At 34.3% G+C, this 27270-nt stretch overlaps 1 protein-coding gene and 1 long non-coding RNA gene across 15 annotated transcripts in view; one reads left to right on the plus strand and one right to left on the minus strand.

Moving 5' to 3' along the window:
• The window catches only part of LOC139362270 (uncharacterized), a 93345-nt gene extending 88740 nt beyond the window's left edge, over positions 1-4605 (plus strand). The window contains exon 3 of the long non-coding RNA XR_011620775.1: positions 4214-4605. This is a non-coding gene — a long non-coding RNA (uncharacterized lncRNA). The remainder of the gene's footprint in view (positions 1-4213) is intronic.
• Positions 1-27270, minus strand: part of LOC105466614 (teneurin transmembrane protein 3) — a 2765046-nt gene that overhangs the window by 1736899 nt on the left and 1000877 nt on the right. The window lies entirely within an intron of this gene.

Below are 27270 nucleotides of genomic sequence, written 5' to 3' on the forward strand. Positions count from 1 at the left end.
ACCACAATTCTTAATCAGCTGAGTTTGCCAATGTTAGAAGCCAACATAGAGTTCATATAATTATAAGAAAAATCCAAACAACATTGTCACTCATTTTAAACTTCATTATTGTGAAGATTAAATATATATATATATATATATATATATAAAATTAGAACAGAGAGTGGCACATAATAGGTGTGCAATAAATCTTAATTGCCATCTTTTCTCTACTATCTGAGCTCTTGCAGTAGCTTTCCAACTTGGTTTTCCATCTTCTAACTATCACAGGTCACCTTTCTAAAATATGGATGTAGTCTTATTACTTCCTTTAATGTTTCTTTATCATTTTATCTTAGACCACAAAGTCTTTAGCTGGAGAGTCACTTCCAGGTGAAATTATTACCACCCTCACCACCCATTTCCTGTGTCCCTATCGTGATAATGCTGTATTGCAAATTATCTATTCATTTTATTTCCCTCATTACATTGTGAGCTGCTCATAACAGGGAACAAAATTCATTCACTTAGTAGGTACTCAGTAAACATTTGGTAAATGAGGGGCCAGTTGATTGATTGGAATGAGTCAAATATGTGCCAACTTCTGGTTGCAGAGCAGACATGAATTAAAAAAAAAAAAAAAGTTTTGAATAACCTGTTTGGTCGAAAGTCTCTTTTTGCCCAAAATTACTTGTTTAAACAGCATATTTTCAGGAAATACTTTGGTAGTTTAAGATGTGTTTGCTCTAACATACTATCTTCCATATCTTCGTGCAGGAGTTATTATTATTTTTTTTTAGACAGAGTCTTGCTCTGTCGCCCAGGCTGGAGTGGAGTGTGTCAATCATGACTCACTGAAGCCTCCGCCTCCTGGATTCAACTGAGTCTACTGCCTTAGCCTACCAAGTAACTGGAATTACAATTGCACACCACCACGCCTGGCCAATTTTTATATTTTTAGTAGAGACAGGGTTTCACCACGTTAGCCAGGCTGGTCTCAAACTCCTGACCTCAAGTGATCTGCCTGTCTCGGACTTCCAAAGTGCTAGGATTATAGGTGTGAGCCACCATGCTCGGCAGCAGAAGTCATTTTTATAAGCGTTATCATCCTGCTTTCCTCACCTCTCCCTGTTTTCCTAACAGATACACGGCCTTCAAAAGCACATACAAAATCTTTCCCAAGTGCTGCTTTGCCACATTCTCATTTACACTTCCTTCCCCTATTAAGAGCAAAATCCTGACACCAGCATTTAAGTACCTTCCCAGCACGTGCTCTGTTTTCCTGAGATCGTGATCTGCTATGACCCTCATCTCCAGGCTTTCCTCACTAGTGACCGTCCACCCCACATACACCTTGCTTATGCCTTCCTCCAACGTCTGATGTGTGCTCTTCATCATGCATTAGTATGGCAGATGTGAGTCTGGGCCACTCATATCTTCCCTTCAAGTAAGGACTTGCTGTCTATCCGTGGTGTGGTCAGCAGCAGTCTCAAAAACTTCAGGGACAGCCTTGGCTGCAGAAGGCCACCTAGACCAAGGTCAAGTCCTTTACACTCCTGGTGATCAACCCAGGAAGAGTCTAAAGATCCATTTTGGCCTAATGCAAGATGCTGTGATGGGACATGCAAGTTCCTGACATCCTGCTGGGTTGGCTGAGGCTTTGTCAGGCTCACACCATGGTTTGACTCCTCCCACTGTCCAATCCTGCTTAAGTGTGCATTCCGAATAAACATCCTGAGTCCCAAATTCCATCTAAGCCTCTGCTTCCAGAGAACCCGACTGACAACAAATGGTCTTCTGTACCTTCTCTTCTGCCTGCGTCATCCATCAGTCCACAGCCACATCACATTTTCCAGGTCTCACTTGACCAACATGGCCCGAGTCTGACCTATTCTAGTCTACCCTTTACAAGTGCTTCCTACCTTCCAATTCATTTTGAAAAACTGTTTCTTTTATTGTTAGTAACCTTTATATCTCTCTCTGTGTGTGTGTGTGTGTCTGTCTGTCTGTCTTTCCCTTATCAATTGAAGCTGTTCTACTAACTTCTTAGAGTTGGAGTCAACTCATTCTTTTCCTTTCTATCCATAGCATGATAGGTACTTCTAAGGAAGAAGTACCTAACATTTACTGCATGGAAAGTAACATATTTTAGAAAACACATACGTTCATGATTTCTATTTGGTTCCCCCCACTTTTGTATCAGTCATTTCTAAGATAATTTGGTTAATCTTAATTTGAAAAAGAAAATAGAGCAACTTTCTCTCAATATTTTTAACTATATACAATTTGAGTGATGCACCTTTCAGGAACTTTGGTAAGGGAAAACATTTAGAGTTTAGAACTATTTTACATTCTTGTTTCAATATTTGCATATAATCTGAACCATGATTTTTAAAATCCCAGAACCAGGGATAAAATGGAATGCCTATGAATGTGAAATCAGCAGTAAATAATGTACTAAAATGAAGTCTAAACAAAACACCAGCAAACACATCAATATCTCCAAATTATATTTAACAGAATCGATTCTGTTTGGTTGTGATGTGGCAAGTCAAATTCAGGACTATACATACTCAAAGTATATGTTAAGTTACTAGATAAAGATATTTCAGGTGGCTGTTATTATGAATAAGAAAGGCACACTTAACTCCCAAGTAATAAACCTCACCCTCAAAGAGATGAGATGGCTCACTAATTGCTTCTCACAGAAACCAGCAACTTGTTTCTTTGCTGTTTCTACGAAAACATGGAAGATCAAGGGGAATCTTTATTTAGATGTTTGATTCTCACTCAATTCCTTTAAAGCTTTCAGTTAAATCTAGAAATTGTGATGTAGGTTGGTATACATTGAAACCTTAAAAAATGTTTGCAAGAATCCTGGCATCTACATATATACATGAAATTAAATTAAAAACCTCTTGAAAATAATATAAATGTGTGTACTCAGAAGTGAAAACCTACTTCAACTCCCTGCACGTCCTTCTGCTGAGTAGAACACTACTGTGCTCCAGCTGTGAGAAGTTTCTTTTATTCTTTTATAGAGTTGAAATGCATGCACACACACATGCTTTTTGTCCTTGAAACTCTGTCTCTGATTGCATGTTGTGGAGGAAATAGGAAGTTTTTGGCATTTTTAAAACTGTTGCCTTTTTTCTTCCTTGCTATTTAGAATAGTGTGATATTTCCATTAAACCTTTCTCCTTTTAAGATTAGAAAACTAATATAAAATTTTAATCCTTTGGATACCACTTTCTTGCATGGAAAAATAGGTTTTTGTCTGAGATATATAGTTTGCAGATAACCTGTGTGTCCATTTCTTTCTATAAAATACTCTTACTTCAAGGCAAGATAAGCTTAAAAATGTGCTTAATGGGATAACTGATCAGCTGTTGGTCGTTTTATGGCAGAACTGCATTTGTATTGGTAATCACTTATTCACACACAAAATTAAAGCTTAAACTAGAATCTGAAAGCTGTGATGAAAAGCCCACCTCAGACAATCTTTTGAGCATATAGAAGAAAAATTTATTTGTCCTCCATTGACACTTTGTCTTTGGAAAAGGAGGAAGGGTCCAGAAATAAGCTAAAAGAATAAATAGATTTGATATAGTATTCTACAAAAGAGACTCTCAAAAGATAGATATTTTTGTTATCGTCACAAACAGTATCCCATGTTTCCTAAAATACTTTATCTGAATGTTGTAGTCCAGAGGAAGGGGAATTTCCCCTGAGAGAAGAGCAAACACACTCTTTGAAAGTAATCCCAGGTAGGAGGATTACAAAGATAACTGGAAGCTTCATTTCTTTTATCTTATCACATCTTTGCTCCCTCACAGGAGTATAAGTGATAAGTTCTGTTTAAAATAGCGCCATACTGGAGCTGTACAAACTAAAGCAAAATTTCTGCCCAATTGTTTTGGGCAACAGGGAAAGAGACTGTCCCTCACTCACTCTTGGAAAGTTTGTTATATAGGAGACTGACATGCCCTTTTTTTTTTTTTTTTTTTTTTGATTATGTGCTTGAACCCGGAAAGAGTGGGGCACAGTCAATTTGAAGTGGGTGATTTGAATGCTTTAGCAGAGCAAAGGTGTGTTTTGTTGTAAATCACACCAGGAAAGGTACAATAATTCCACAATAGCGAGGATTTTTCAGTATGTAAGACTTAGCATTGAGGTAGGAGAGGGTGGTTAAAAGATACATCTCATCCTTCATGCTCAATATTCTCTTCTTTAGAAAGAGCAGCAATTGGATGGCACAGAATGAGTTCTGAGGTTTACATCAGAAGACGGCCCTGAACCAGAGCCAAGGCTGGCCTGGGAGCTGGGGGAGATTCTGAGCCTCACACTTTTATTTGTGAAGTGGGATGCTGACTCTATTGTTGCTTTTGTTTTGAGGTTTGTTGCTCAAATCAAGCAATACACATGAGGGAATTTACTGACATTGTTTTAAAAAACAAAGTTAATGTATGATGATGCAGTGGAGTGATTCATGAATGGCATTATAAATATTTTAAAAACACAAAAGGAATTAAAAGAGTATACTTGGATGTTAATGAAAATAAAATTTCACTGAGAACAAGAATGTTCGTAAACATCAGTTGATATTAAAAGTTTATTGCTTTTAAAGGAGTCTGAAATGTTCTTTTGTCAAGGTTAATGCATTAAAATGGGGTACAGCATAACATTAATCTAGACAACACAAATTTTAATATGTGTGATTATTTTATAAGCTCTTGGTTGAAATAAATGTTTTTATCTACATGGGAAAACTGAATAGATTACAAGAATTGTTTAAAAGAAAGAAATTTCAGATGTCAAATATGTGGGAAACTTAATGTCATTTTATTAACTAGAGATAGAAAATGAGGTACATTAGTCTTAGACACTATTTACAGCAGTTAATTGCTAAGTCACCAAAACAATCTATTCTGCAATGACCTTACTTTTAAAGTAGTTCCATGGCATGAACTCAAGGACATTACTGCAGCAAGGTTCTTAACAAATCAGTCATATTCATTGCATTTAATAATCTATTAGGCGCCTTCACTAGAGCGAACAACCAGCATTTCTTTTAAATTCTTCCATAATTCAGATTTTATCAATGTGGACTAACCCTGTGGTCAATTAAATCTGAAGTAGTGCAGTTTTTATGTTTTCTGAATATACTGGGCCTGAAAGCAAATATTATTTTATGATATGTTAATAACACAAGGAATTTTACTAGTAATATTTGGTGGAGCATAAAGGTACCTAAGGCTTTATCTATTTGCACAGTAGCAGAACGGATCTGAGAATGATTCCAACCATAACTCTTAGTGAAACACATTAGCACAGTCCATTTACACAGAATGCTCAGTACAGACCTAAGAATATTCTTTAAAGTTACAGTTGGAATATTTCTCCAAAATGTCCTTATAAATGTGTATATACATGCCAAGCCTGAACTACGAATTACAAATCATAATATGTGGCTCTAATTTATTATCATCTGAAAAAAAAATCTAATTTGTAACAGAACCAAAGTTTTGTTTCAATCCAAACTCCTGAGGACCAATTCAAAAGAATGGGAAGCTCATTGTTTCCCTGAAATTATTGACCATCCATTTTAAAACATCAAAATATTCTGAAAAATGTCTGTAGGAGTCTCAACATCTTATTTAGTTGAGAATCTTGGTAGACAAACATAAGTGCCAAAATGCTCCGGTTAGAATGCAGGGCATAAATAGAATTACTCTGAATGATGCAAAGTACAAATAAATCCCTACAAAATAAAAAGAAATTTATTCCTTTTATTTGTAGCTTATGGATACCTGAAAGCTATTTTACTTTGCTTCCTAGTTGCTTTTTCCTTCTGTAACTTCATACATTCCGAATATAAAATGGTTTTCTATTATCTGTGTGATTCTTTCATTAAGATCAAGATCTCTCTTTCATTTGTTGTTCAAAACTTGCATGCTGCTATCCATAGTGAAGCAATTGATAAATGTAGCTTTTACATAAGATTATTATAGTATCAAAAATGTAAATCAATTTTTGCTCTAAATTATTATAAATATACCCACTTAGTCTCTGGTAATCTTCTGCCCTCATGTTTACAGAGACCAGGATATAAAGACTTTTAAGAGGTTTGATGGATTTATGAAATTTAAGTGACTTTAATTTAATCTATTTTAATTTAAATGTCATCATGGACATAGCCATTTGGTTTATTTCTGGCAGTGAGTTCAAAATGAAAAAGCTTTGAGAAAATAATATTTAAAGGAGAAGTATCATGCTCCATGAATTTAAAGATCAAACTGTATTGCACCCAATGTTGTTTTAGATATTAAGTATATAATGTGGGATTATACCACATATTGCATTACTCAAATCTTAAGGGAAAAAAAGGTTGCTATCTAAAATGTGAATATAACATAAGTACGTTTTTCTTGGAGGAGAGGATAAACTTGTAAGATCAGCATTACATTGAATCTAAAAAAATAGAAAAACTTACGTAGAGATTATTTGAATCTTATTTTAAGCATGTCTTTCCATGCTTATAACAAGCATCTTTTTCATTATATAGTTTCATTATTTAAAAAAAAAAAAAAAAAAAAAAAAACCTAAGTCCCTGGCAATCGCCTTCCGTTTAAAGAAAATCCCCTGGGAGGTGTGGACAGAACTTAAAAATCAGAGTCAATTTCTTCTTAATTCAGAGGTAGAGAGAGGATAGGGCATAGTGAGGCACAGGCTTCAAAAGGAACCAAAGCATGAAAGAAAGTCACCTTGTTAGCTGACAGAGAAGTGTGCTTGCCTTGGGGATGGAAGCTTTCTTGAATATTCCTATTTTAAATGGACAGTATAAACCACACCATCATTACCTATAGGCAGGTCCTCGACGAATCTATCCAAGATATGTCAGACAAACGACAGGACTGCTGGACTTGCTTATTCTTTGGTCACAAAAACCAGATAAGTGAAACATGCACATTTTTGCTGATTTGAATATTATGATGGAAACTGGCCTTAAAGGGGTCAGGAAACAAACAGAGGACCTTAAGTGACAAATACACTCCTGCTTGCTTTTCTAGCTTCTCTGTATGCTCCCATGTTACAACGGAAATCAAAACCTGTTCACTAATTTTTCTTTTAAAAGTACATGAGGAAGAAATGTGGATATTTGTCTTCAAGGCTCAATTAAACATTCAGTTTCCTACAAACTAAAACCATCTCACATATCAAGCTCACCTTTAAACAATTAAACAATGTTAATTGTTAATATACTGTACTTGTTTGAGAATTGTGTAGTGTATTTTGTAAGTTATATATAACCTTCTTGCTTTTTGAAAATTTCCATAATGCTCGACTAAATAGTCATCATGTTCTAAGAAAGGAAACTTTTGAGTTGCATATTACTTGCCCTTCAAGTAGTACCTTTAATTACATGATTTACCAAGTCATACCAACATTTTTCTACGTGGTTCATATATGCTCTGGTCTATGTCGATCAAGGTTACTCAAGGGCCTCATCTTTTTTCTCCTGTACTGTTACCATTATTTTCTTATCTGATTTTCCTTATTTTTCCCCATTGCCCTCCTTCCCTACCAGTTTCTACCAAACTTTACCTTACCACGTGGTTTCAGCATCTTGAAGATTGTTTGCTCAAGACATGGTTATTCCTCCAAATAACTTACAAGGAGACACAGGCACAGAGGCACAGAGACACAGAGAGACAGACAGAGAGAGACCAAAAAGAACATCCTAATTTAAGTCCTGCTACAACAGAGTCAAGCATGGCGGTGAGGAAGAGCCTACGTGGCAGGTGGGGGCAGAGGCAATTAACTTTGTTTTGCTTTGAAAATTTGTGAGAAGTAACAGCTAAATGATGATTTGAATAACAGGGTAGATTTAGCAAGATATTCCCTCCTTTGGCAATATGTAGTGATGTGGAAGAAAGCTTGTCTAGACCCTGGAAGGCTCAGATGAGAGAGAATATATCCGTTTGTGGATTTCCAAGAGTTTCATGTGGCCACACCTAAGAGAGTGCAAGGGAGAATGGATCAGGGCTGGCCAGGCTGGAGTGAAAGCAAGGGAGCAGATGATGACACTCCGTTCTGAAATGGTGGAAAAGGGTAAGAGAAAATTAGATGAATTCAAGGGAGATAAATTGTCTGGGCATGACTTTTTGAATATGTAGTGTTAGGTGGGTGAAGGTGCTTCCCAGGGCTCTGCCCAGGGCACTTGTAGCACCTTTCCCTGATTCAGATAAGCCAGAGGGAAGAAAAGGATGGGGGTGGGGTGGGGAAGATGCTTGTTCAAACTCAAACAATATCCTTTATCACTTCTGAGTTTGCCTGTCTTTTCCTTAAAATTCTTTCAGGCAGAGAGCTTCCCATTATCCTGCCAAAATACCCATGTTCTTCAAGTTGCTTGCTACTTCTGCTATTCTTAGACATATATTCTTAGTCTCTCTCCTGTGAAGAAATAAGCAAGAGAGACCCAGTTCCTTAGAGAAAGTAACTTTCATCTTGAAACCTGGAAACTCTTATCATTTTAGTTTGATATCATCTTCAAGCCTTCACTTCATTTAAAGATGGAATCCAGTGAAAAGTGGGAAGAGGTCGTAAGCTGCATTCTTAGCAAGTTCTGCTCACAATGGTTTTCACATCTCAGCCTGAAAGTTGGAAACTATAGACCAGAGCTGTGGGCAGGACATGCATAATAGGTACTGGACAAGTATTTCAAAATTAGCCAGGCTTGGTGGCGGCACACACCTGTAGTCCCAGCCTCCTACTTAGGAGGTTGAGGTGGAAGGATCACTTGAGGCCAGGAGTTCAAGACCAGCTTGGGCAACATAGCATACCCAGTGTCTACCAAATAAAAAAAAATTAGCCAGTCATGGTGGCACACACCTGTAGTCCCGCTACTCAGGAGGCTGAGGCAGGAAGATCACTGGAGCCTAGGAGGTGGAGGCTGCAGTGAGCTATGATCACTTCACTGCACTCCAGTCTGGGTAACAAAGTGAGAAAAATAATACATGTTAAATATTTTAAAATTATTAAAATATTAAATGTGTCCAGCGACTATTACAAATATTAAATATTTGCCCAAAATACTTAATATATGATTAATTTATATATTTATTATTAAAATAATGATTAAAATACATACATAAATTTATTTTAAAATAACAAATATTAAAAATAGGTGTTGGACAAATATTTCTTTAGTCAATGAAAGAATAAATAATCTATTGTTGGTTGAATACTGTTTAAATCAAATTACATAGTACTGAAGAAAAAGAGACATAGATGTTTATCCAATTAAAATAAATTCTTGTTCTCAAAAATTTAATCTATACAATTTACACCTTGCGTATTTTGCCAAAAAAAAAAGTCCTATCTTGTAGCTAGTACTCAAAGGGTCATTGAAATAGGATAACTACAGAGATTGCCGCTATATACTAGAAGCTCCCCTGTAAGTTCTTTGATCTTTACTAGCTTTTTTGCCCAAAGAATTTGTGAGCTTTTGTCGACACAGGTTAAAACAAAGAGCTGTCCTAGCGGTTGATAGTTCTTTGATATATGATTGTGCTTTTTTGTAGAAAGAACTCAGACATCTTTGTCAGAATCATGTATTAACATATGTGCTATTATCTAAATGTTTGATATAAATTGGATTTTATGTTTCCCACATTAAAACATTAAAGAAAGAGAAACTCCTGCAGTCAAAATTTAATATTATATGTCATTAATTCTTTAATCCTCTAATTCAGTCTGTTAATATGACAAAAGCCAACAGGAGAGTTTTCTGATATTTTTGTGACTTTTTGGTGAAAGTATTTTCTCATTTTCAATCATATGATTGATATAGCAACAATCTAACTAGACAAAAATTCCAAAACTTACAATTGCTGACTCAGTTTTGTTCTTTACTTCAAACCAATATAATCACTGGATGGAAAAATTCAATTAGGAAAAATGCAAAAAAGATAGAAAATAAACATGACCAAATTATTAGTATTATACAATGCAACTTTTACTTTGAAAAACAAATATTACATTGAAAATGCTCAAGTATTTGAGATTTTGCTAAGACAGTTATAAAATATTCTGATATGAATACAAATATATGGAAGGTATTATTTTAAATTATTTCTGCTAATTATTTTTAATTATTTCTGCTAATTTCATTATATCAGCAACAGATTATTAATTTTTCATATTAAAGCTAATTTAAAGCTTTTTGAAGAGTAGTATGAGACAATACTACTTAGTACTCAGCACAGACGCTGAAACAAGTAAAAAAAAATGCAAGCTAATGATTCTATTATCAACATTTTACAGAATATTCTATACTTTGCATTAAATTAATATTCATATAGGTAATGTTAAGGCTTACATTTTCAAGTATTATTTTTCCACGTAGTGCTTTTATATACAACTGCTTTTTCCCCAGACTAAAAAACAAAAAAAGTATCTTCCCATAATTTAAAGAAGTAAACTTTCATCTTTTTCATGAAGCCGTTTCAAACTGACCAGAGGAAAGCTATTAGGGTCTCAATTTTGTGTGTGTGTGCGTGTGTGCGTGTGTGTGTGTGTGTGTGTGTGTTCTTTCTTAAGAATTACAGCCCTAGTAATTCATCTGCTTGTATCTGTACATACTTTCTCGTTCTATAAAACACCGACATCTAAATTTACCATCCTTTTATATTTTAGTCTAACGTTGCTCTATAAGGTGTATATATATTGTGAGATTCTACGGTCTTCCTGTTTTAAATAACACCTTCCTAACAGGTAAGGATGCCTCCCCCAGTAAAGCCTAGCACAATGCATAATGTCCTAGGAAACCAAATACCCATTCTCCCTGTCCCATTTTAATGATATGGCCACAAACAAACAAAAAAAAAAAGGATATCCCTATGCATTCTATATTCATTTTGTTTATTCTTACTTTCCCAGTGTGATAGATTGTGAACCTCCTTAAAGATAAGAGATATGCGATCTCTGAAATGAAACATCAGTGGATCAATTAAGGCTATTTAGCTTAATGGTGAAAAAAGTAGTAAATGAGCTCAGGGACATTTAAGGGGCAGTTTCATGGCTTAGATTCTACTTAGATTGCCTCGTTTCAATCGTCCTGGCTAGCACTAACAATTATGTGACAAGGAAGGATTTTCTTAACTTCATCACGCGTTGTAATAAGAACTTACAACTTTTGCAGGTTTTAGATACTTTATAATAATGTGTCTTGCCTATATTAAGTATTCAATATTTGTTGAATTGCATTAAATATTGCACACAGACAACATCTATTGATGGCTTCATTCAAGTTCCTAAATTCTAAAGTGAGTATTCGTCATTAACAATTTTGCTGGATATATTTTTTTAAGATACATAAAATTATACTTTTTAAAGATTACACATATAAATGAAAACTATTCTTTCACATTTGAGATACTTATTTTATACTTTTTATAATCCCTAAAATAGCCTGTTTGACAAAATAATTTTGTGGTTTTAGCCAGTTGAGGATCTAAAATTGGGATTAAAACGTATGATATAAAATTATAATTGAGTAGAATATTAAGATAAGCCTATTTGGGTATAAATTTTTTAAGTTAAGCAAAGACAATCAAACTTACAGATAAATGAATTATGAATCAAACAGTTTCACTCTCTGACCTTACCAAACTGAATGAAAAAGTAAACTGTCTCCTTTTTACCAGTTAAAATAAGCAAGATTATACTTTTAAAATGTATTAAAGCCTAAGTGTTTTTGATATATTGGAAAAAATTAAATGCTTAAAGTGTTCAAATGGCTTGAAGTGATGAATTTAATTTGAAATTATAAAAAATGCAAGTATATTCTTGATGCATAGCAATAAATACTTAATAGTTATCTCAAGGAATACACACTTTGGGTTTCTTTTTCTAAGAAAATTTAGGTAGGGACCATACATTTCTTGTAAGTTAAAAATCAACCAATTCATGATAAATTAAAATCATCTTTCCTAGAAATGATATACCAATAATGTGGAAATATAAATGCTTTATCAAGTTAAGGTATGCAATTTGAATGTAGTTCAGACTTAAAATAATAGCGTATATTTTACATATCATTACAGATATCAGGATAAATGCACAAAAGCCAGCCATACTACAACAAAATAAATTGGGGAAGAGCAGGATCCTTTGATGAAATTAAAATGATTTATAAAAATGTGAAGCTGGCCGGGTACCGTGGCTCATGCCTGTAATCCTAGCACTTTGGGAGGCTGAGGCGGGCAGATCATGAGGTCAGGAGACAGAGAACATGGTGAAACCCCATCTATACTAAAAATACAAAAATTAGCCAGGCATGGTAGCGGGCACCTGTAGTCCCAGCTACTCAGGAGGCTGAGGCAGAAGAATTGCTTGAACCTGGGAGGCGGAGGTTGCAGTGAGCCGAGATTATGCCACTGCACTCCAGCCTGGTGACAGAGACTCCATCTCAAACAACGACAACAACAACAACAACAACAACAACAAAGTTCGTTTATATTTCACAATCCCCTTATATTACAACATAACTGTTTGGCTGGTTTCCTCACATGTAAAGCTAGTCTGATATTTTAGTAACTATGTTATATGTATTATTCGATTTAACTTCTTGTTCAAATGGATAGGTAGCTCCCCACCCTTCAGCAATGTGAGGGACAGAGGACCAAAGTGGGAGAAAAGGATATGAAGTGTATACCCAGATTCACTCTCAACTCCATCTAAGAAAGAATGTTAACATCACAGAAAATAGGAAAAAAGTATATTTGGATCAAACGCTGTATTGGCCAAGTTCAGTTTAGTTATTGTTTGTATGAATTAGTTTATGGTTTGCAGGAGGAGGTCTCAGATATTCAAAGATCTTTCTGGCACATGCCTCAGCTTTGGAGGTTTGGCTGGCGTATCTGTGCCGTGCTAATATGTCCTGTAAAACTTCTCACATCATCTCCTAATTAATTACAGAGGCATCGTTCTTTCATTTCTCTACCTGACTAGAATACCTTCAAGAACTAATCTTTGGATCTAGCCCATATTGGTTGTTGGGCAAATATTTGCTGGATTAATTGTAGTTATACTCTCAACATGGGCTTCTTTATGAACTTTGGTAAGTGTTAAGGCACATTTCATAGAAGTATGCATGGACACACAAACACAAATATATGTGTCAATCTAAGTGATGGTAAGATTGTAATATAAAAAAACTCCTTTCTGTCTTTCATTCTGCATCTCCTTTATTCTAAACTTAAAAAAAAAACTTTTTTCCTGTAGACCTGGCTGCTTCACAGAGTGGTTTACATTCAAATGTGAAAGCAATGTTTTGAAAAATCAATTACTCTAACATAAAAGATTACTATACATTTCCTATAATCATCCAGCACATTGTTACCTTTTTTATTTTTTGTTTATACTTTAAGCTGTTCCTTTAGATTCAGGAGGCACATGTGCAGGTTTATTACCTGGGTATATTGTGTGATGCTAAGGTTTTGGATGCAACGGACCTCATCACTCAGGTACTGAACATAGCATCCAATAGTTAGTTTTTCAACTCTTTTCCCCTTCCTTCGCACCTTGCTCTAATAGTTCCCAAAGTCCATTGCTGTCACCTTTATGTCAATGAGTAACCATTGTTTAGCTCCCACTTATAAGTGACAACATGCAACATTTGGTTTTATGTTTCTGCATTAATTCATTTAAAATAATGGCCTGTAGCTGCATTCATGTTGTTGCAAATAAAGTGATTTTGTTCTTTTTTTTTTTATGGCTGTGTATATTCCATGGTATATGTGCCACATTTTCTTTATCCAATCCACCATTGTTAGGCAACTAAGTTAATTCCATGTCTTTGTTATTGTGAATAGCGCTGCAATGAACATACGAGTGCATGTATTTTTTTGGAAGAGTGATTTATTTTCTTTTGGATATATACCCAGTAATGGTATTACTGAGTCAAATGGTAGTTCTATTTTATTTGAGAAATCTTCAAACTGCTTTCCACGGAGGCTGAATTAGTTTGCATTCCTTTCAATGTTGTGTGTTTCCTTTTCTCTACTGCCTCACCAGTATCTACTGTTTTTTGACTTTTTCAAAGCCATTCTGACTGGTGTGAGAAGGTATCTCATTGTGGTTTTGTTTTGCATTTCTCTAATGATTAGTGATGTGCAAATTTTTTTCACATTTGTTGCACACTTGTATGTCTTCTTTCAAGAAGTGTGTATTCATGTCTTTTGCCCATTTTTAATGACATTATTTTTTACTTGTTCAATTGTTTAGCTTTCTTATAGATTCTGGATATTAGTCTTTTGTTGGATACATAGTTTGCCAATATTCTCTCCCATTCTGTAGGTGTCTTTTACTCTGAGAGTTTACTTTTCTATGCAGAATCTCTTTAGTTTAATTAGGTCCCACTTGCCAATTTTTGTTCATGCTGCAATTTATTTTGAGTACTTAGTCATAAATTCTTTCTCAAGGCCAATGTCCGGAATGGTATTTCCTAGGTCTACTTCTGGAATTCTTGTAGTTTGAGGACTTGCCTTTAAATCTTTAATCCATCTTGAGTAGATTTTTATATATGGTGAAAGGTAGGGGTCCAGTTTTATTCTTCTGCATATGGCTAGCCTGTTGTTCCAGTACCATTTATTGCATAGAAAATTATTTCCCCTTTGCTTATTTTTGTCAACTTTGTCAAAGATCAGATGGCTGTAGTTGTGCAGCTTTGTTTCTGAGCTCTCTATTTGATTCCATTGGTCTGTGTCTGTTTTTATATAGTACCATCTTTTTCGGTTACTGTAGCCTTACAGTACAGTTTGAAGTCAGGTAATATGATGCCTCTGGCTTTGTTAGTTTGCTTATAATTGCTTTGGCTATTCTGGCTCTTCTTTTGGTTTCATGTAAATTTTAAAATTATTTTTTCTGATTCTGAGAAGAATGACATTGGTAGCTTGATAGGAATAATGTGACATCTGTACATTGCTTTGGGCAGTATGTCCATTTTAACAACATTGATTCTTCCAATCCATGAGCATGGAATGTTCTTCCATTTATTTGTGTAGTCTATGATTTCTTTCAGCAGTGTTCTGCAACTCTTCAGTGTCAACATAATTATCATCATTTTTATATGAGAAAATTAAGGATATATAACATTATTGGAATTTACAGATAACAAATGGCAAAACCTTATGTTTCTCAGTATTGTTATATTTTCCATTTGAGGAAAGAAGGAATTTCTCTTATAACAATAAACGTCTATTACAGTAAGCACTCCACTAATTTTAGCTTACTTATTTCCATGTGACAATTAGCAAGTCATCTGACATGATTAGATTTTGTCATTTCATTATTATTTTCTTATTATTTTGAATTTTTTATTTTGTACAGAGGGCTCCATTGACAATTTTGCTGGAAAAATGTATTGCTTTATTTTCTATCTTTTGATAGTTTGGGAAGGATAAGGTAAGAGCGGCTTTTTAAAGCTAAAATGGAGTAGAGTCAGGAGGTTTGCTGTTTGTATGGAACTTAGACACATCGCTTACCGAGTGGCGGGTGGTGTTGAGACTAGGCATGAGGCCTTCTGCTTTCTAGTCCAGTAGCCTTTTTATATCATCATATTACTTTTCGCATTGTGTACCAAACTCCACATTATATTAACAGAGAAGGCATTGAAAGGTCATAAACGCACAGCCGTGTCATAAATGGTGCCCTGAATGAAGTAGATTGCATTTTATTGTAATCAATTGAGTCCAGAAACTTTCAAATAACACGTGAGTTTTAATGCTATATATGTCTATGAAAGAATAATCAAGAACAATGCTCGTTCTTATTTCACTGGGGTTAGAGTGGGGACCTTTTTGTCCCTTAATTTCTCTAATTAGTCTCAATTGTGTTTTCCCTCTACATTAGCAGGCCAAGATAGTATCTGCTTTATTGCCATGGGAGGAAAACTTGCTCTTATTGAGCTTTATTAGATACTCCATTCTCTCATTTAGAATCCTATTAAGTTTCCCCTTGGCATTTTCTAAATCAATTAGTTTTAGCCTTACCCTTCTTAATATGCTCCTTTTGGAGGCTCCTAATTTTAGTCCCTAACTCTGGTATTTGTAGTTGCCTTTCCCTTTTCTTTTGGGCAAAGATTTCAATCAATTTTCCCTGCAATACTGCTTTGCTAGCATCCCACAGAGTCATATCTGTGACCTCACCGTTATCACTGTCTGCTAAATATTCAGCCCATATGTCTTTGAGCTTTTCCCTAAACTATTGCTGCTGAAGGAAGTAATTATTACTTTACCATCTTAGCACTCCCCTGTTGCTTTTCAAGGGAAATAATTCCACACCCCAGCGAATCATTGCAGGGTCCGAAACTAGAATCTTGTCAATAGAACAGCAACTTTGCCCTCAGTCTCTAGTGGGAATAGAAGAAAATGGTTCTGGAAAAGGAAGAAGACTTTATAGAATAAAATGTGTGTTGTGGCCATGAGCATGCTTATTTGTTTTAAAAAATCAATATAAATGGTTAATAGATTGTGTGCTTGCAAAGAATTAGAGAATGATTACATTTTAGCATCATGAAATGCACTCCCACCACTATTAGGGGATTGTTTTGGTAATTTATTTAGATATTTATTTGTTTTCATAAACACACAGACAAATTACATGCACAGTAAGCCATTAAGTCTATTATTATTATTATTACTAGTTTTTGTTTTTGAGACGGAGTCTTGCTCTTGTTGCCCAGGCTGGAGTGCAATGGCGCAATCTCGGCTCACTGCAACATCCACCTCTTGGGTTCAAGCAATTCTCCTGTCCCAGCCTCCCAAGTAGCTGAGATTACAGGTGGCTGCCATCACACCTGGCTAATTTTTTGTATTTTTAGTAGAGACGGGGATTCACCATGTTGGCGAACTCCTGACCGCAGATGATCCACCCACCTCAGCCTCCCAAAGTGCTGGGATTATAGGCATGAGCCACTGCACCTGGTCTAAAATAAATTTATTAAAAAACTAGAGCGAAATATATAAAACATTAGTTTTAATTTTAATTTTAATTTTTAAATACATAGTAGGATTAGTTATGGGCAATTTTAATTTTTAAATTAGTAATTTTCTAAATTATCTGCCACAATCAAATATTTATAATCAGAAAGCAAGTTTAAAAAGCATTAATACCTAAGTACTGAAGTGTTATAATAGTTTGTGTTTTGTGGGGGATGTACAAACTAAAAATTTGGTTATCTTATGGAGCTAAGAAAATTTAGTCAAAATCTTTGCAACAATATCAACTGTATCTACTGTGTTTCCAGTCAATACACTGTTTTATAAGTGTGTTTTGTTAAAATAATGCCTTTTCCCCATATAAGTTAAAGTAGTTTTCAGTAAATAAATTAAGACAAGTATATGGCAATAGCAGCTAATGTCGTGGGACTAGAAAAACGACCTCAAAAAATTCTACAAAAGACAAGCCTAAAAATATACATACAAACATATGTGCTTAAAAATCAATGAATACAGGAATGCAATTATTGCTTTCTAAACAGTTTTCAACATAGCATGTAAAAGTCGAAGAAAATAATTCGTTTTTCAACAACTCATTAAATACTAAGTGCCAGGTTCTTGTAGGAATGTGACATTTGAGATGTAAATTTGCAGGACATGCCGTGGACTATCTGTGTTCTGATATTTCAGTGGCCACTACAAACATTGCTGGCCTCCGTAGGGAGCATTCTCTACATGCACCATTCCCCTAGAGCATACTTAGCATAATAAGAAAGCATCCAATACAATCAGAAGTAAGTATATTTCTTTTCTAATTGTTTGGAATGTGGAATCATAAGCCCTGCAGGTTAGATGGTCTCCAACTGGCGATAGGACTGTGAAGCACCATAATGTTCTCTATGCCTAAGTTGCTTCCATGTGTCATGTTCACCAAGGCCACTTCTACTCATTCTCAATTCTCCTGTTACCATTTTATTGGCATCCTGAAAGTCTTTTACCTACGGGGCTTTAGAATCCAAAAGTGATGTTGGTTTATAAGTCTCAGGGATACTGAGAACACAATTATGTGAAAGTTCTAGAAGCATGTAGCTTTTCCATTGGGTTCTCATGGCAGCTTCAGGGCAGAATGATAGGTGAGGACAGCTGTCATCGGATTAGTATCTGATGAGAGGTACCACATTTCCAGTACTACCTTTTGCAAAATTATGATCTTCATTGGTCTTGACAAGAACCTAAAATTTGTGTCCTAATTACTTATGAGGGAAACCATTAAGGACAATGGAACTTATTTTTAATATGGTACAAAGTAAAGAAAATAAATTAGCATTTTTCTACCACAGTATATAGCAGGTATTTACTTCATATGTACCACGTTTGTTCAAGCTTTATTAAGGCATGACGAACTGGATGGACACGGTATTTATTAGCCTTTATCTTAAGTCACAGATTTTAATATTTAGAGATAATAGGAAAATGGTACAAGGACCCATAGAGCTATTAGTATCAGAGCTAGGATTTATAATCCATGGCTGACCTCTCAATGCTATAATATTTCCATATGTAACATGAAACAACCTATTCATTTAGGTTATCTCTCAACATTTATTTAATATTTAATTAATATTTACTCAATAAGTATTTAATGTGCATATATTGGGTAGGCTGCTTTTAGAGATAACAATGATTATATTATAAAATGTTAAGAGCTTACTATAGATCCATACTCAAGTACTTTGCATATATTATCTCCTTAACTTTTCAGCAACCACCTCATCGATGAGGTAGATGTGATTATTACTCCTATTTTATAGGTAAAGAAACTGAGGTATGCATTAAAGAACTTGGCCAATGTCCTACAGCTGGTAGTCCAGTCCATGTAGCCTAATTCTAGAATCCAAATTCTTAATAATAATAGTGTATAATCTTTAAAAATTAAATGACATAGCTTCAAAATATATAAAGCAAAATTTGGCAGGAGTATAAGAAAAATGGACAAAATTATCACCACAGTGAAAGATTTTAATATTCAAAAATTTATAAATCAAGCACAACAGAAATCAATAAATGTATAGAAGATTTAAATTATAGTAAGTTTCATCAAACTGATAAATACAGAACTCTGGATCTAACATCTGGAACACATACATTCTTTTTCTAGCACACAGAAACATTTAAGAAAAAAGGTCATGTCCTAAGTCTCTGCTGCTCAAATTTGGTCCACAGACAAGACTGATTCATGAATGCCTGTTAACAATCCATGACAAAACAAGTTCAGAAAGTAAGAGTAAGCACTGAGAAAAGTTTTATAACCCTTTGAGCCTGTTTGACATTCAAGAGCACGAACAGTGTGCAAACGTGGCTTGGACTTTATGTATTATGTTCTTACGGTACAGTCACACAGTTACGCAGATTAAGAATTTGTGTCAAAAAGTCAATTAATATATTGCTTTCCTCATCTATATATTCTTACAATTAAAAAATTACATGTCATTAGAGAAATGTAAGTAAAATCAGAATGAGGCATCATTCACCCCAGTTAAGATGGCTATTGTCAAAAAGACAAAAGATAACAAATGCTGGCAAGGATGTGGAGAAATGGGAGCACTTATACACTGTTGATGGGAATGTAAACAAATATAACCAACATGGAAAACAGTATGGAAATCCGCCCCTCCCGAAAAAAAAATAATAACAGAACTACCACTACTGGATATTTATTCAAAGAAAAAGAAATTAGAATATCAAAGAGATATCTGCACCCTTATGTTTATTGCTACACTATTCACAATAGCCAAGATACAGAATCAACCTAAGCCTCCATCATCAGAAAAAAATGGGTAAAGAAAATGTAGTATATGAACACAGTGGAATGCTATTCAGCCATCAAAAAGAATGAAATCCTGCCATTCTCTGCAACACGATGACCCCTGAGGACATTACGCTAAGTCAAATAATTCAGTCACAGAAAGACAAATACTGCATGTTCTCAGTCATATGTGGGAGCCAATAAAAGTGAAGCTCATAAAAGTAGAGGGTAGAATTGTGGTTATGAGAGTCTGAAAAGGTTCAGGGGAGGGCAATATAAATAGAAATTGGTTAACAGATACAAAATTACAGCTAGACAGGAGAATGAATTCTGGTCATTCTATAGCACAATGGGGTGATTATAGTTAACAGTATCTTATTATACATTTTCAAACAGAAAGGAGGATTTTGAATGTTCCCAACAGAAACAAAGATAAATGTTTGAGTTGGTGGATATGCTAATTACCCTACTTTGATCATTACACATTGTATACATGTATTCAAATATTACTCTAATTAATTACTCATAATTATGATTTGTGAATTATGTAAAGGCCATCTATTAATTTTGAAAATATTCTCCTCGTTTGATAATATGGAAATAAATTATACACAACTGTTACCAAATGTATAGATATCATGAGTGTAATTGACAATATCCACAATACAGAATCAACAATCTTTTTGCAAAATAACAATCCAGTTCAGTCCAAACATTTTAAACATAAGAATTGGGCAGAGGGCATATTATCTGTCTATTGTCTCTGGTATTTACTTGAAGGCATAGAAAGAATGCCACATATTTATCAATGGCAGATATTTACTAAGGGACAAAAACAAACTTTAGAGCGTAAGGAAGGTAGAATTTCTACAGATTCCTATGACATGTACCATAATTTCACAACCATGACAAGGAAATTGATGATGATTTCAACATTGTGTATCTGAGAAAAGTTATCAATAAACTATTTTTGAATTTGATAGAATATTTTAAAATTTTATCTTCCAAAATTATTTTCTACCAAAAAATGAAATTTCATGAATACATACAAAATTCATGAATACAGAATCCACTTTTTCCATCAAAAGGTAATTTAAATTTATCCATAATTTTACAATATGAATTATTGCAATTGGCTACTGATGACATATTAAATATAAAGTTGAAAATAAAGCATCACTTGTTTCATTTCAGACAGAAGCTATGAAATTAACATTCTGAACTTGAAATCTCTTCCTGCATTCCTATAACGTTTTGAGACTAGTTTCTCTATATAGTGATTTTAAAACATGTCCATAATTTCTTTCATAAATGTCCCTTTAAGAGGCAGAGGTTAACTCCACCACTTTTGGATCAGCCTTAGTGATCTGCTTCCAAAAAACAGAATATGGGAGAAAGGATGGTAAGTGGCTTCTGAAACTAAGTCACAAAAGGCATTGCATTCTGGGGGAAGCCAGCAGCCTCATAGTGAGGATGCTTAAGCAGCACAATGGAGAGGCCCCCTTGAGGAGGAAGGGAGGGCCTTACTAGCAGTCTTACGAATCTGCCATTTTAGAACAAGATCATTCAGCCTTCCCAAGCCTTCAGAGGCAACAGCCCCAGTCAAAACTTTGACCATAAGTTTATGAAAGAGATCCTAAGCCAGAACCAACCACCTGAGATGCTCCAAAAATCCTAACCCACAGAAACTTTAAGTTCATTGTTTGAGATATTACATCTTTGGGCGATGTATTATTCAGCAGTAGATAACTAACACAGGTGACCCCTGAATAACAGAGGTTTGAACTGTGTGGGTCCACTTATATATGGATTTTCCTCCACCTCTGCCACCCATGAGACAACAAGACCAATCCTCCCATCCCTCCTCCTCAGCCTACTCAACATGAAGATGATAAGGATGAGGACCTTTGTGATAATCGACTTCCACTTAATTAATATCAATATATTTTCTCTTCCTCATGAGTATCTTAATAACACTGGCTTTTCTCTAGCTTGCTTTATTGTAAGAATACAGCATATAATGCCTATATATAATACGTGTTAATTGACTGTGTTACCAGTAAGGCTTCTGGTCAAGAGTAGGCTATTAGTAGTTAAGGTTTTGGGGAGTCAAACCTTACACAGGGGTTTTTGACTGCAGGGTCATCAGCACTCCAACTCTCTGCTTGCTCAAAAATCAGCTGTACACTCTACGATGGAGTATTAATAGAGCAAAGTATATCAATAGTTTAGATATATGTTATCTCCCAAGAGTACTATGGTTATACATCCAACCTAGATTAGCTAAATGTATAAGCAAGAAACAAGCTCATTTGTTACATTAAACCCTTTAAATATAATATACATGATATCTAATTAAAAGGTGTCAAGGTTCTTAAAATAGAAACTTGCTATTTCCTTCTAAATTTTAGTTTTGTTATGATATTAGAATGACAGAGCTATGAATTTAATAGAAATTATTTACATTAATCACCTTATGTGAAATTTTAGTGAACCATAAATTCAGTTTTCATAATTCTATCCTTTCTTCCATTGTTATTTTGTTCTGATTATATTTCCTGGAATGTAAATTTCTGCTTGTCGAATACTAAAATGTGGGTTTGCATTTTGTATGCCTTTTAAAAATTTTATTTTCATAGTAATTTATTTGCTTATTAATGTATTGCATTTACAAAAGTATAAGCCATGATAGGAAATTTAAAAGAAAATGACCCATTGATAAGATAATTTGAGAAGCACTATTGTAGGCCATAAACAGTAGCCACAAACTTAAAGTTTAAATTTTATATACATATGTTCTATGAGTACAATTCAATTAAATAAGAAATCAATGATTTAAAAGATAAAAACAAGTAACATCCTGCTAAATAACACAGAATTCATGGGAAATCATTTAGCATTTAGGAATCACTTATGACTGATTATGAATAAATCAAGGCTTGTGAGATCTAGACTAAAGCAGTGTGTGGAGAGAAATTTACCATGTGAAATGATTACCCTGGAAAAGACGAAAAGCTGAAAATTAATTATCTAAAATAAGAATTCAAAAAATAATGAAAAAAAAGTAGAAGGAATGACATCCAAACAGAATTATTTAAAAAGAAAATTAAAATTTAATAAATAGCTTAATAAAGTTTTGGTTTCTTAATAATATTGCTATATTATATTAATAATTATATTAAATATAGTATAATTATTAATATGATAGTTATTGTATTAAATATTAATAACCTCTACCTTTTAATAAAGTCTTGGTTTGTTGACAAGTTTCACAGAATTCACAAACCTAAGACAAGTCTAATTATTTTTAAAGAGAAAACACCCAAACACTATTAAGAATCAAAATGTACATTTCATTCGATAAAGGAATGATTTTTAAAAGGTAAAAGAATATTTTGTGCAGTTTCATGTCAATACGTTTGAAGACAGGCAAATTAGAAATACAAAATCTAAAAATATATGAATTGCCAAAATACATTCTAAAAGATTTGGAAACCTAGACTACTCCTACACTCATTGGAGAAATTTCATCACTATTTAAGGCACAACATTAAAATCTCATGCTGGGAGAGTTTTATATGCCAGTTCTGGAAAATATTCAACAAAAAGATAATTTTCATCTTGGGCAAAGCTTTCCAAAGACTTAGAAGTTTAGTGTAAAGCTTATACAGGAAAGGACATTATAAAAATATCACATTATAGGTTGTTCCCACTTATAAATATAGATAAAATCCTTAACGGAATAATAGCTAAATGAAATCAGGATTGTTTTTTGAAAGATACTGTGTCATTGCCAAAATAGTTTTATCCAAGAATTACAATTTGTTTCTGCATTTGAAAACCTATTTGTCTAATTTGCCATTAGCAGAATAAATTAGGTCAATAGATGAGAAAAATGCAAACCATAAATTCAACAAAACCACTAAACAAAATACAAATGAAAAGAGCCTTTTAAAAACTGACAGCAGGTAATTTTAGAAAGCCCCAAAGCAATATGTTAAATAATTTAAAAATAGTAAAAGTCTTTACTTTAATACGAGGAACAAGAATAACATACACAGGTACACACATGAACACACATGTACACACAAAAAATATCTAGAAGGAAAAATTTTAAAAAGATGCTAAAGGATTTTATGGAGAAACTTATTTTCTGAAAGACAACAAATTATCTAAAAGGTGTCTATTTTCCCCAAACTTATCTATGGTTTACATAATGTTGAAATTAACATATCAACAGGTTTGATTGTTTTTTTCTTTGTTTGTTTGTAGTACTTGCCAGGATGATACAAAATATATGTGAAAAACAAAGTCCCAAGAACAGACAAATAAAATGATGGCAATTAAGAATGTGGTATTCATGCTAGAATAAACAATTAGACCAGTGAAAGAGAACAGAGAATTCAGAAACAGATCCAAAGACATTCATTCAACAAACATTTATTGAACGTTTACTTGTGTTAAGGTTAGTGGTGGGTGGTTGGCACAAGCCATTGAGTCAAACCAACAAAGACTCTGGCTTATGTTCTACTGCATCACAGCTGTTTGAGATATGGCACAGTGGGCTTTGAGGAATAGCGTGGGAAGTGTGGAATGTTGGATTGTGCTTTGGCAACTTCCATTTGAAAAAGGAAGGAACACGAAACCTGATTTTACCTCACACCTTATTCTGAAAGCCATTCCAGATTTAAGAAGTACTTACGTATACAAGGCAAAGCTTTAGATTTTTAGAAGAAAATATAGATGCTTCTCTTTGTGATTTCAGAATAAGAAGGAATTACTTCAAACACAAAGCTTATTAACCACAGAGGAAAATAATGATAAATTGTACTACTTTAAAATTAGCGACCATTGCTTCTCAAAAGGCATCATAAAGCAAGTGTAAAGACAAGTTGCACATTGGTAAAAAAATATTCTGAGCAAATATGCTAATATAAGATTAAGATCTAGAATACAAAAAACCCCAAACAATATTTTAAAAAGTAATTAAAGAGGGACAAAATAAATGAATAAAAATTTTATGGAAGATGAACACAAATGGCCAATATATATTACGATACTGACTTTAATTATAGTCAAAGATTTGAAAATTAAACTCATAGGTCAATAGCAGTCCACATTCACCAGTGTGAGATCAGAGAGGAACATAGAAGGCTTCAAAGTCTATGGGTAATGGTTTATATCATAAGCTGGGTTGTAGAAACACTGTTTAGATAATCTGCTTGTATATTGAATCTAAGCCTTTAACTTACAATAAAAATAAAAGTCAGATATTAAATATGTAAGAAATTAAGTAAAAACCAAAAAAAAAAAAAAGAGATGCAGACATAAAGACTGGCTATGGTGAAAACGATGATGATGCCTCCAAGTCACTTATAATTTAACAGACGTGTTTAAATTTATAAAACTAAAAGGGAGTTAAAGAGTTGGCGATTTAAAAATTGCTGTGAGGCCAGGCGCAGTGGTTTATGCCTGTAATCACAGCACTTTGGGAGGCTGAGGAGGGCAGATCACAAGGTCAGGAGATCAAGAACCTCCTGGCCAACATAGTGAAACCCATCTCTACTGAAAATACAAAAATTAGTTGGGCATGGTGGCGCGTGCATGTAATCCCAGCTACTTGAGAGGCTGAGGCAGAAGAATCACTTGAACCTGGGAGGCGGAGGCTGCAGTGAGCCGAGATCGTACCATTGCACTCCAGCCTAGTGATATAGTGAGACTCCATCTCAAAAAAAAAAAAAAAAGGGCTGTGAAAATGGAAACCAGGGTCAGATTATTTCCTGCTAACAGGTTTGCTTTTAATAAAGAGGTGGAATTTGAGATTGGTCTTGGAGACTGCGTAGGATTTCAACCAATGGTAGAAGGAAAGCTATTTCAGGTGAGATTTGTCAGTGGAAGACTGTCAACATTCATATCCTACATAATCAACTTATGCAAACATATTCTCCTTATATCGGATCATGGGGGTAGTCAAATGGTAAAGGATAGATATTTAAAGAAAAGGAGATCTGGCCTTGGTCAACAGGCAATGAGGAGCCACTGAAGATTTTTTTAGTATCTGAATAACTAAAGGTGATATTTCCGCAAGAGAAATCTGGCAGTCATATGAGGTTAAGATTGAGTATGTGTGAACTGGTGCCAGGAAACCAGCCAAAGAGCAACTACAACAATCTGGAAGTGATAAAAATAGCCCAAACGAGGGTATTATCCATGGGACATAAAACTAACAGTTTAGAGATTAAACTGGCAAATGTTGATAACTCATTTGTGGGGATAAAAAAGCCCAATCAATAAAACAAACAAACAAACAAAAAAAACAGGCTACTCAGAAAAGATGACACCATAGCCTTCAGTAAATCTAACTGGAAAAAACTGGTGGAGAATTTCATTAGAGAGAAAATGAGAGATTAGAAAACCACTGATCACTCCATGGGACCCATCCTTTAGCAGGCATTAAGGTAGTACCATTTAGATCCAACCTGGTGGCCCACAGAATACAGAGACATGCACAGATGTCTATACCTAGAGGCAGGAGGATGAAAGGGTATAAAGGAGCATGGTAGCATAGCAGGGGGTGGGGAGGGGTAAGGGGAAAAGAGGGATACAAGGATGCTAGAAGCACACCTGGCTACCAAATAATTTTATCTTGAGCTGGCTTCTTTATAGAAAAATAATTCATGATAAGATAAAAACTATGATAAATAAATAAAACCTTCTAATTGTCCTTTATTTTTTTTTTCCAGAAATCTTAGAGCTTTAATGATTAAGATCCTTCCCTACACACCACTTCCCTTGAGGATATTAAGTTAGTAATTTGTTTGCTTTTTCAATTTCTAGAAGAATCTGGAAAGTTCTCAACAGATAAATCTCACAGAAAGAATTTCAAGAATGAGATGAATCTATGAACAACAACAAAAATGCAACCAACAAGAAACACAAGAGAGTGGCAGGAGATATAGGAAATCATTTCATCTCTTCCATCTCTTCTGGTTTAGAGCTGCCTTGTTCTTTATAGGGTTCCTCTGTTCAATCTGTTTTAAACTTCTTTCCTGATGATTACTGATAAGAGCTTAGGAAAATTCCTCCATCTGAAGAATCAAAAAGATATTCCTGGTGTGTGGATCTCTCTTTTCAAGTGTCTACCTTTGTACATACAGATTAATGAAAATTGTATTGTTTGATGGCTATTAATGTCATTAAAAGAACATTCACAAAGAGATAATATTGAAAATGTCTCCAGTGCATACAATAATGTTCTAAACGAGTGAAAAGGTGTCATTTTTGCCTGAATCTAATTGTTCTATACTGAATTGCTACAGTTTTTAGTTTTATAAATATGTTATTTAAATAATTTTCCAAAAGAAATGGGTAAAAGATACCTTTACAATTTTATAGAGGAGTAAAGCAATGCCCAGCAGCTTCCAGGATATTTATTAATTTTGATTTCTGGTCGCTTTATTTTGTTTTTCCTTTCTTACATTT

Source organism: Macaca nemestrina, chromosome 3 (genome assembly GCF_043159975.1).
Source record: "Macaca nemestrina isolate mMacNem1 chromosome 3, mMacNem.hap1, whole genome shotgun sequence".
Taxonomy (NCBI): domain Eukaryota; kingdom Metazoa; phylum Chordata; class Mammalia; order Primates; family Cercopithecidae; genus Macaca; species Macaca nemestrina.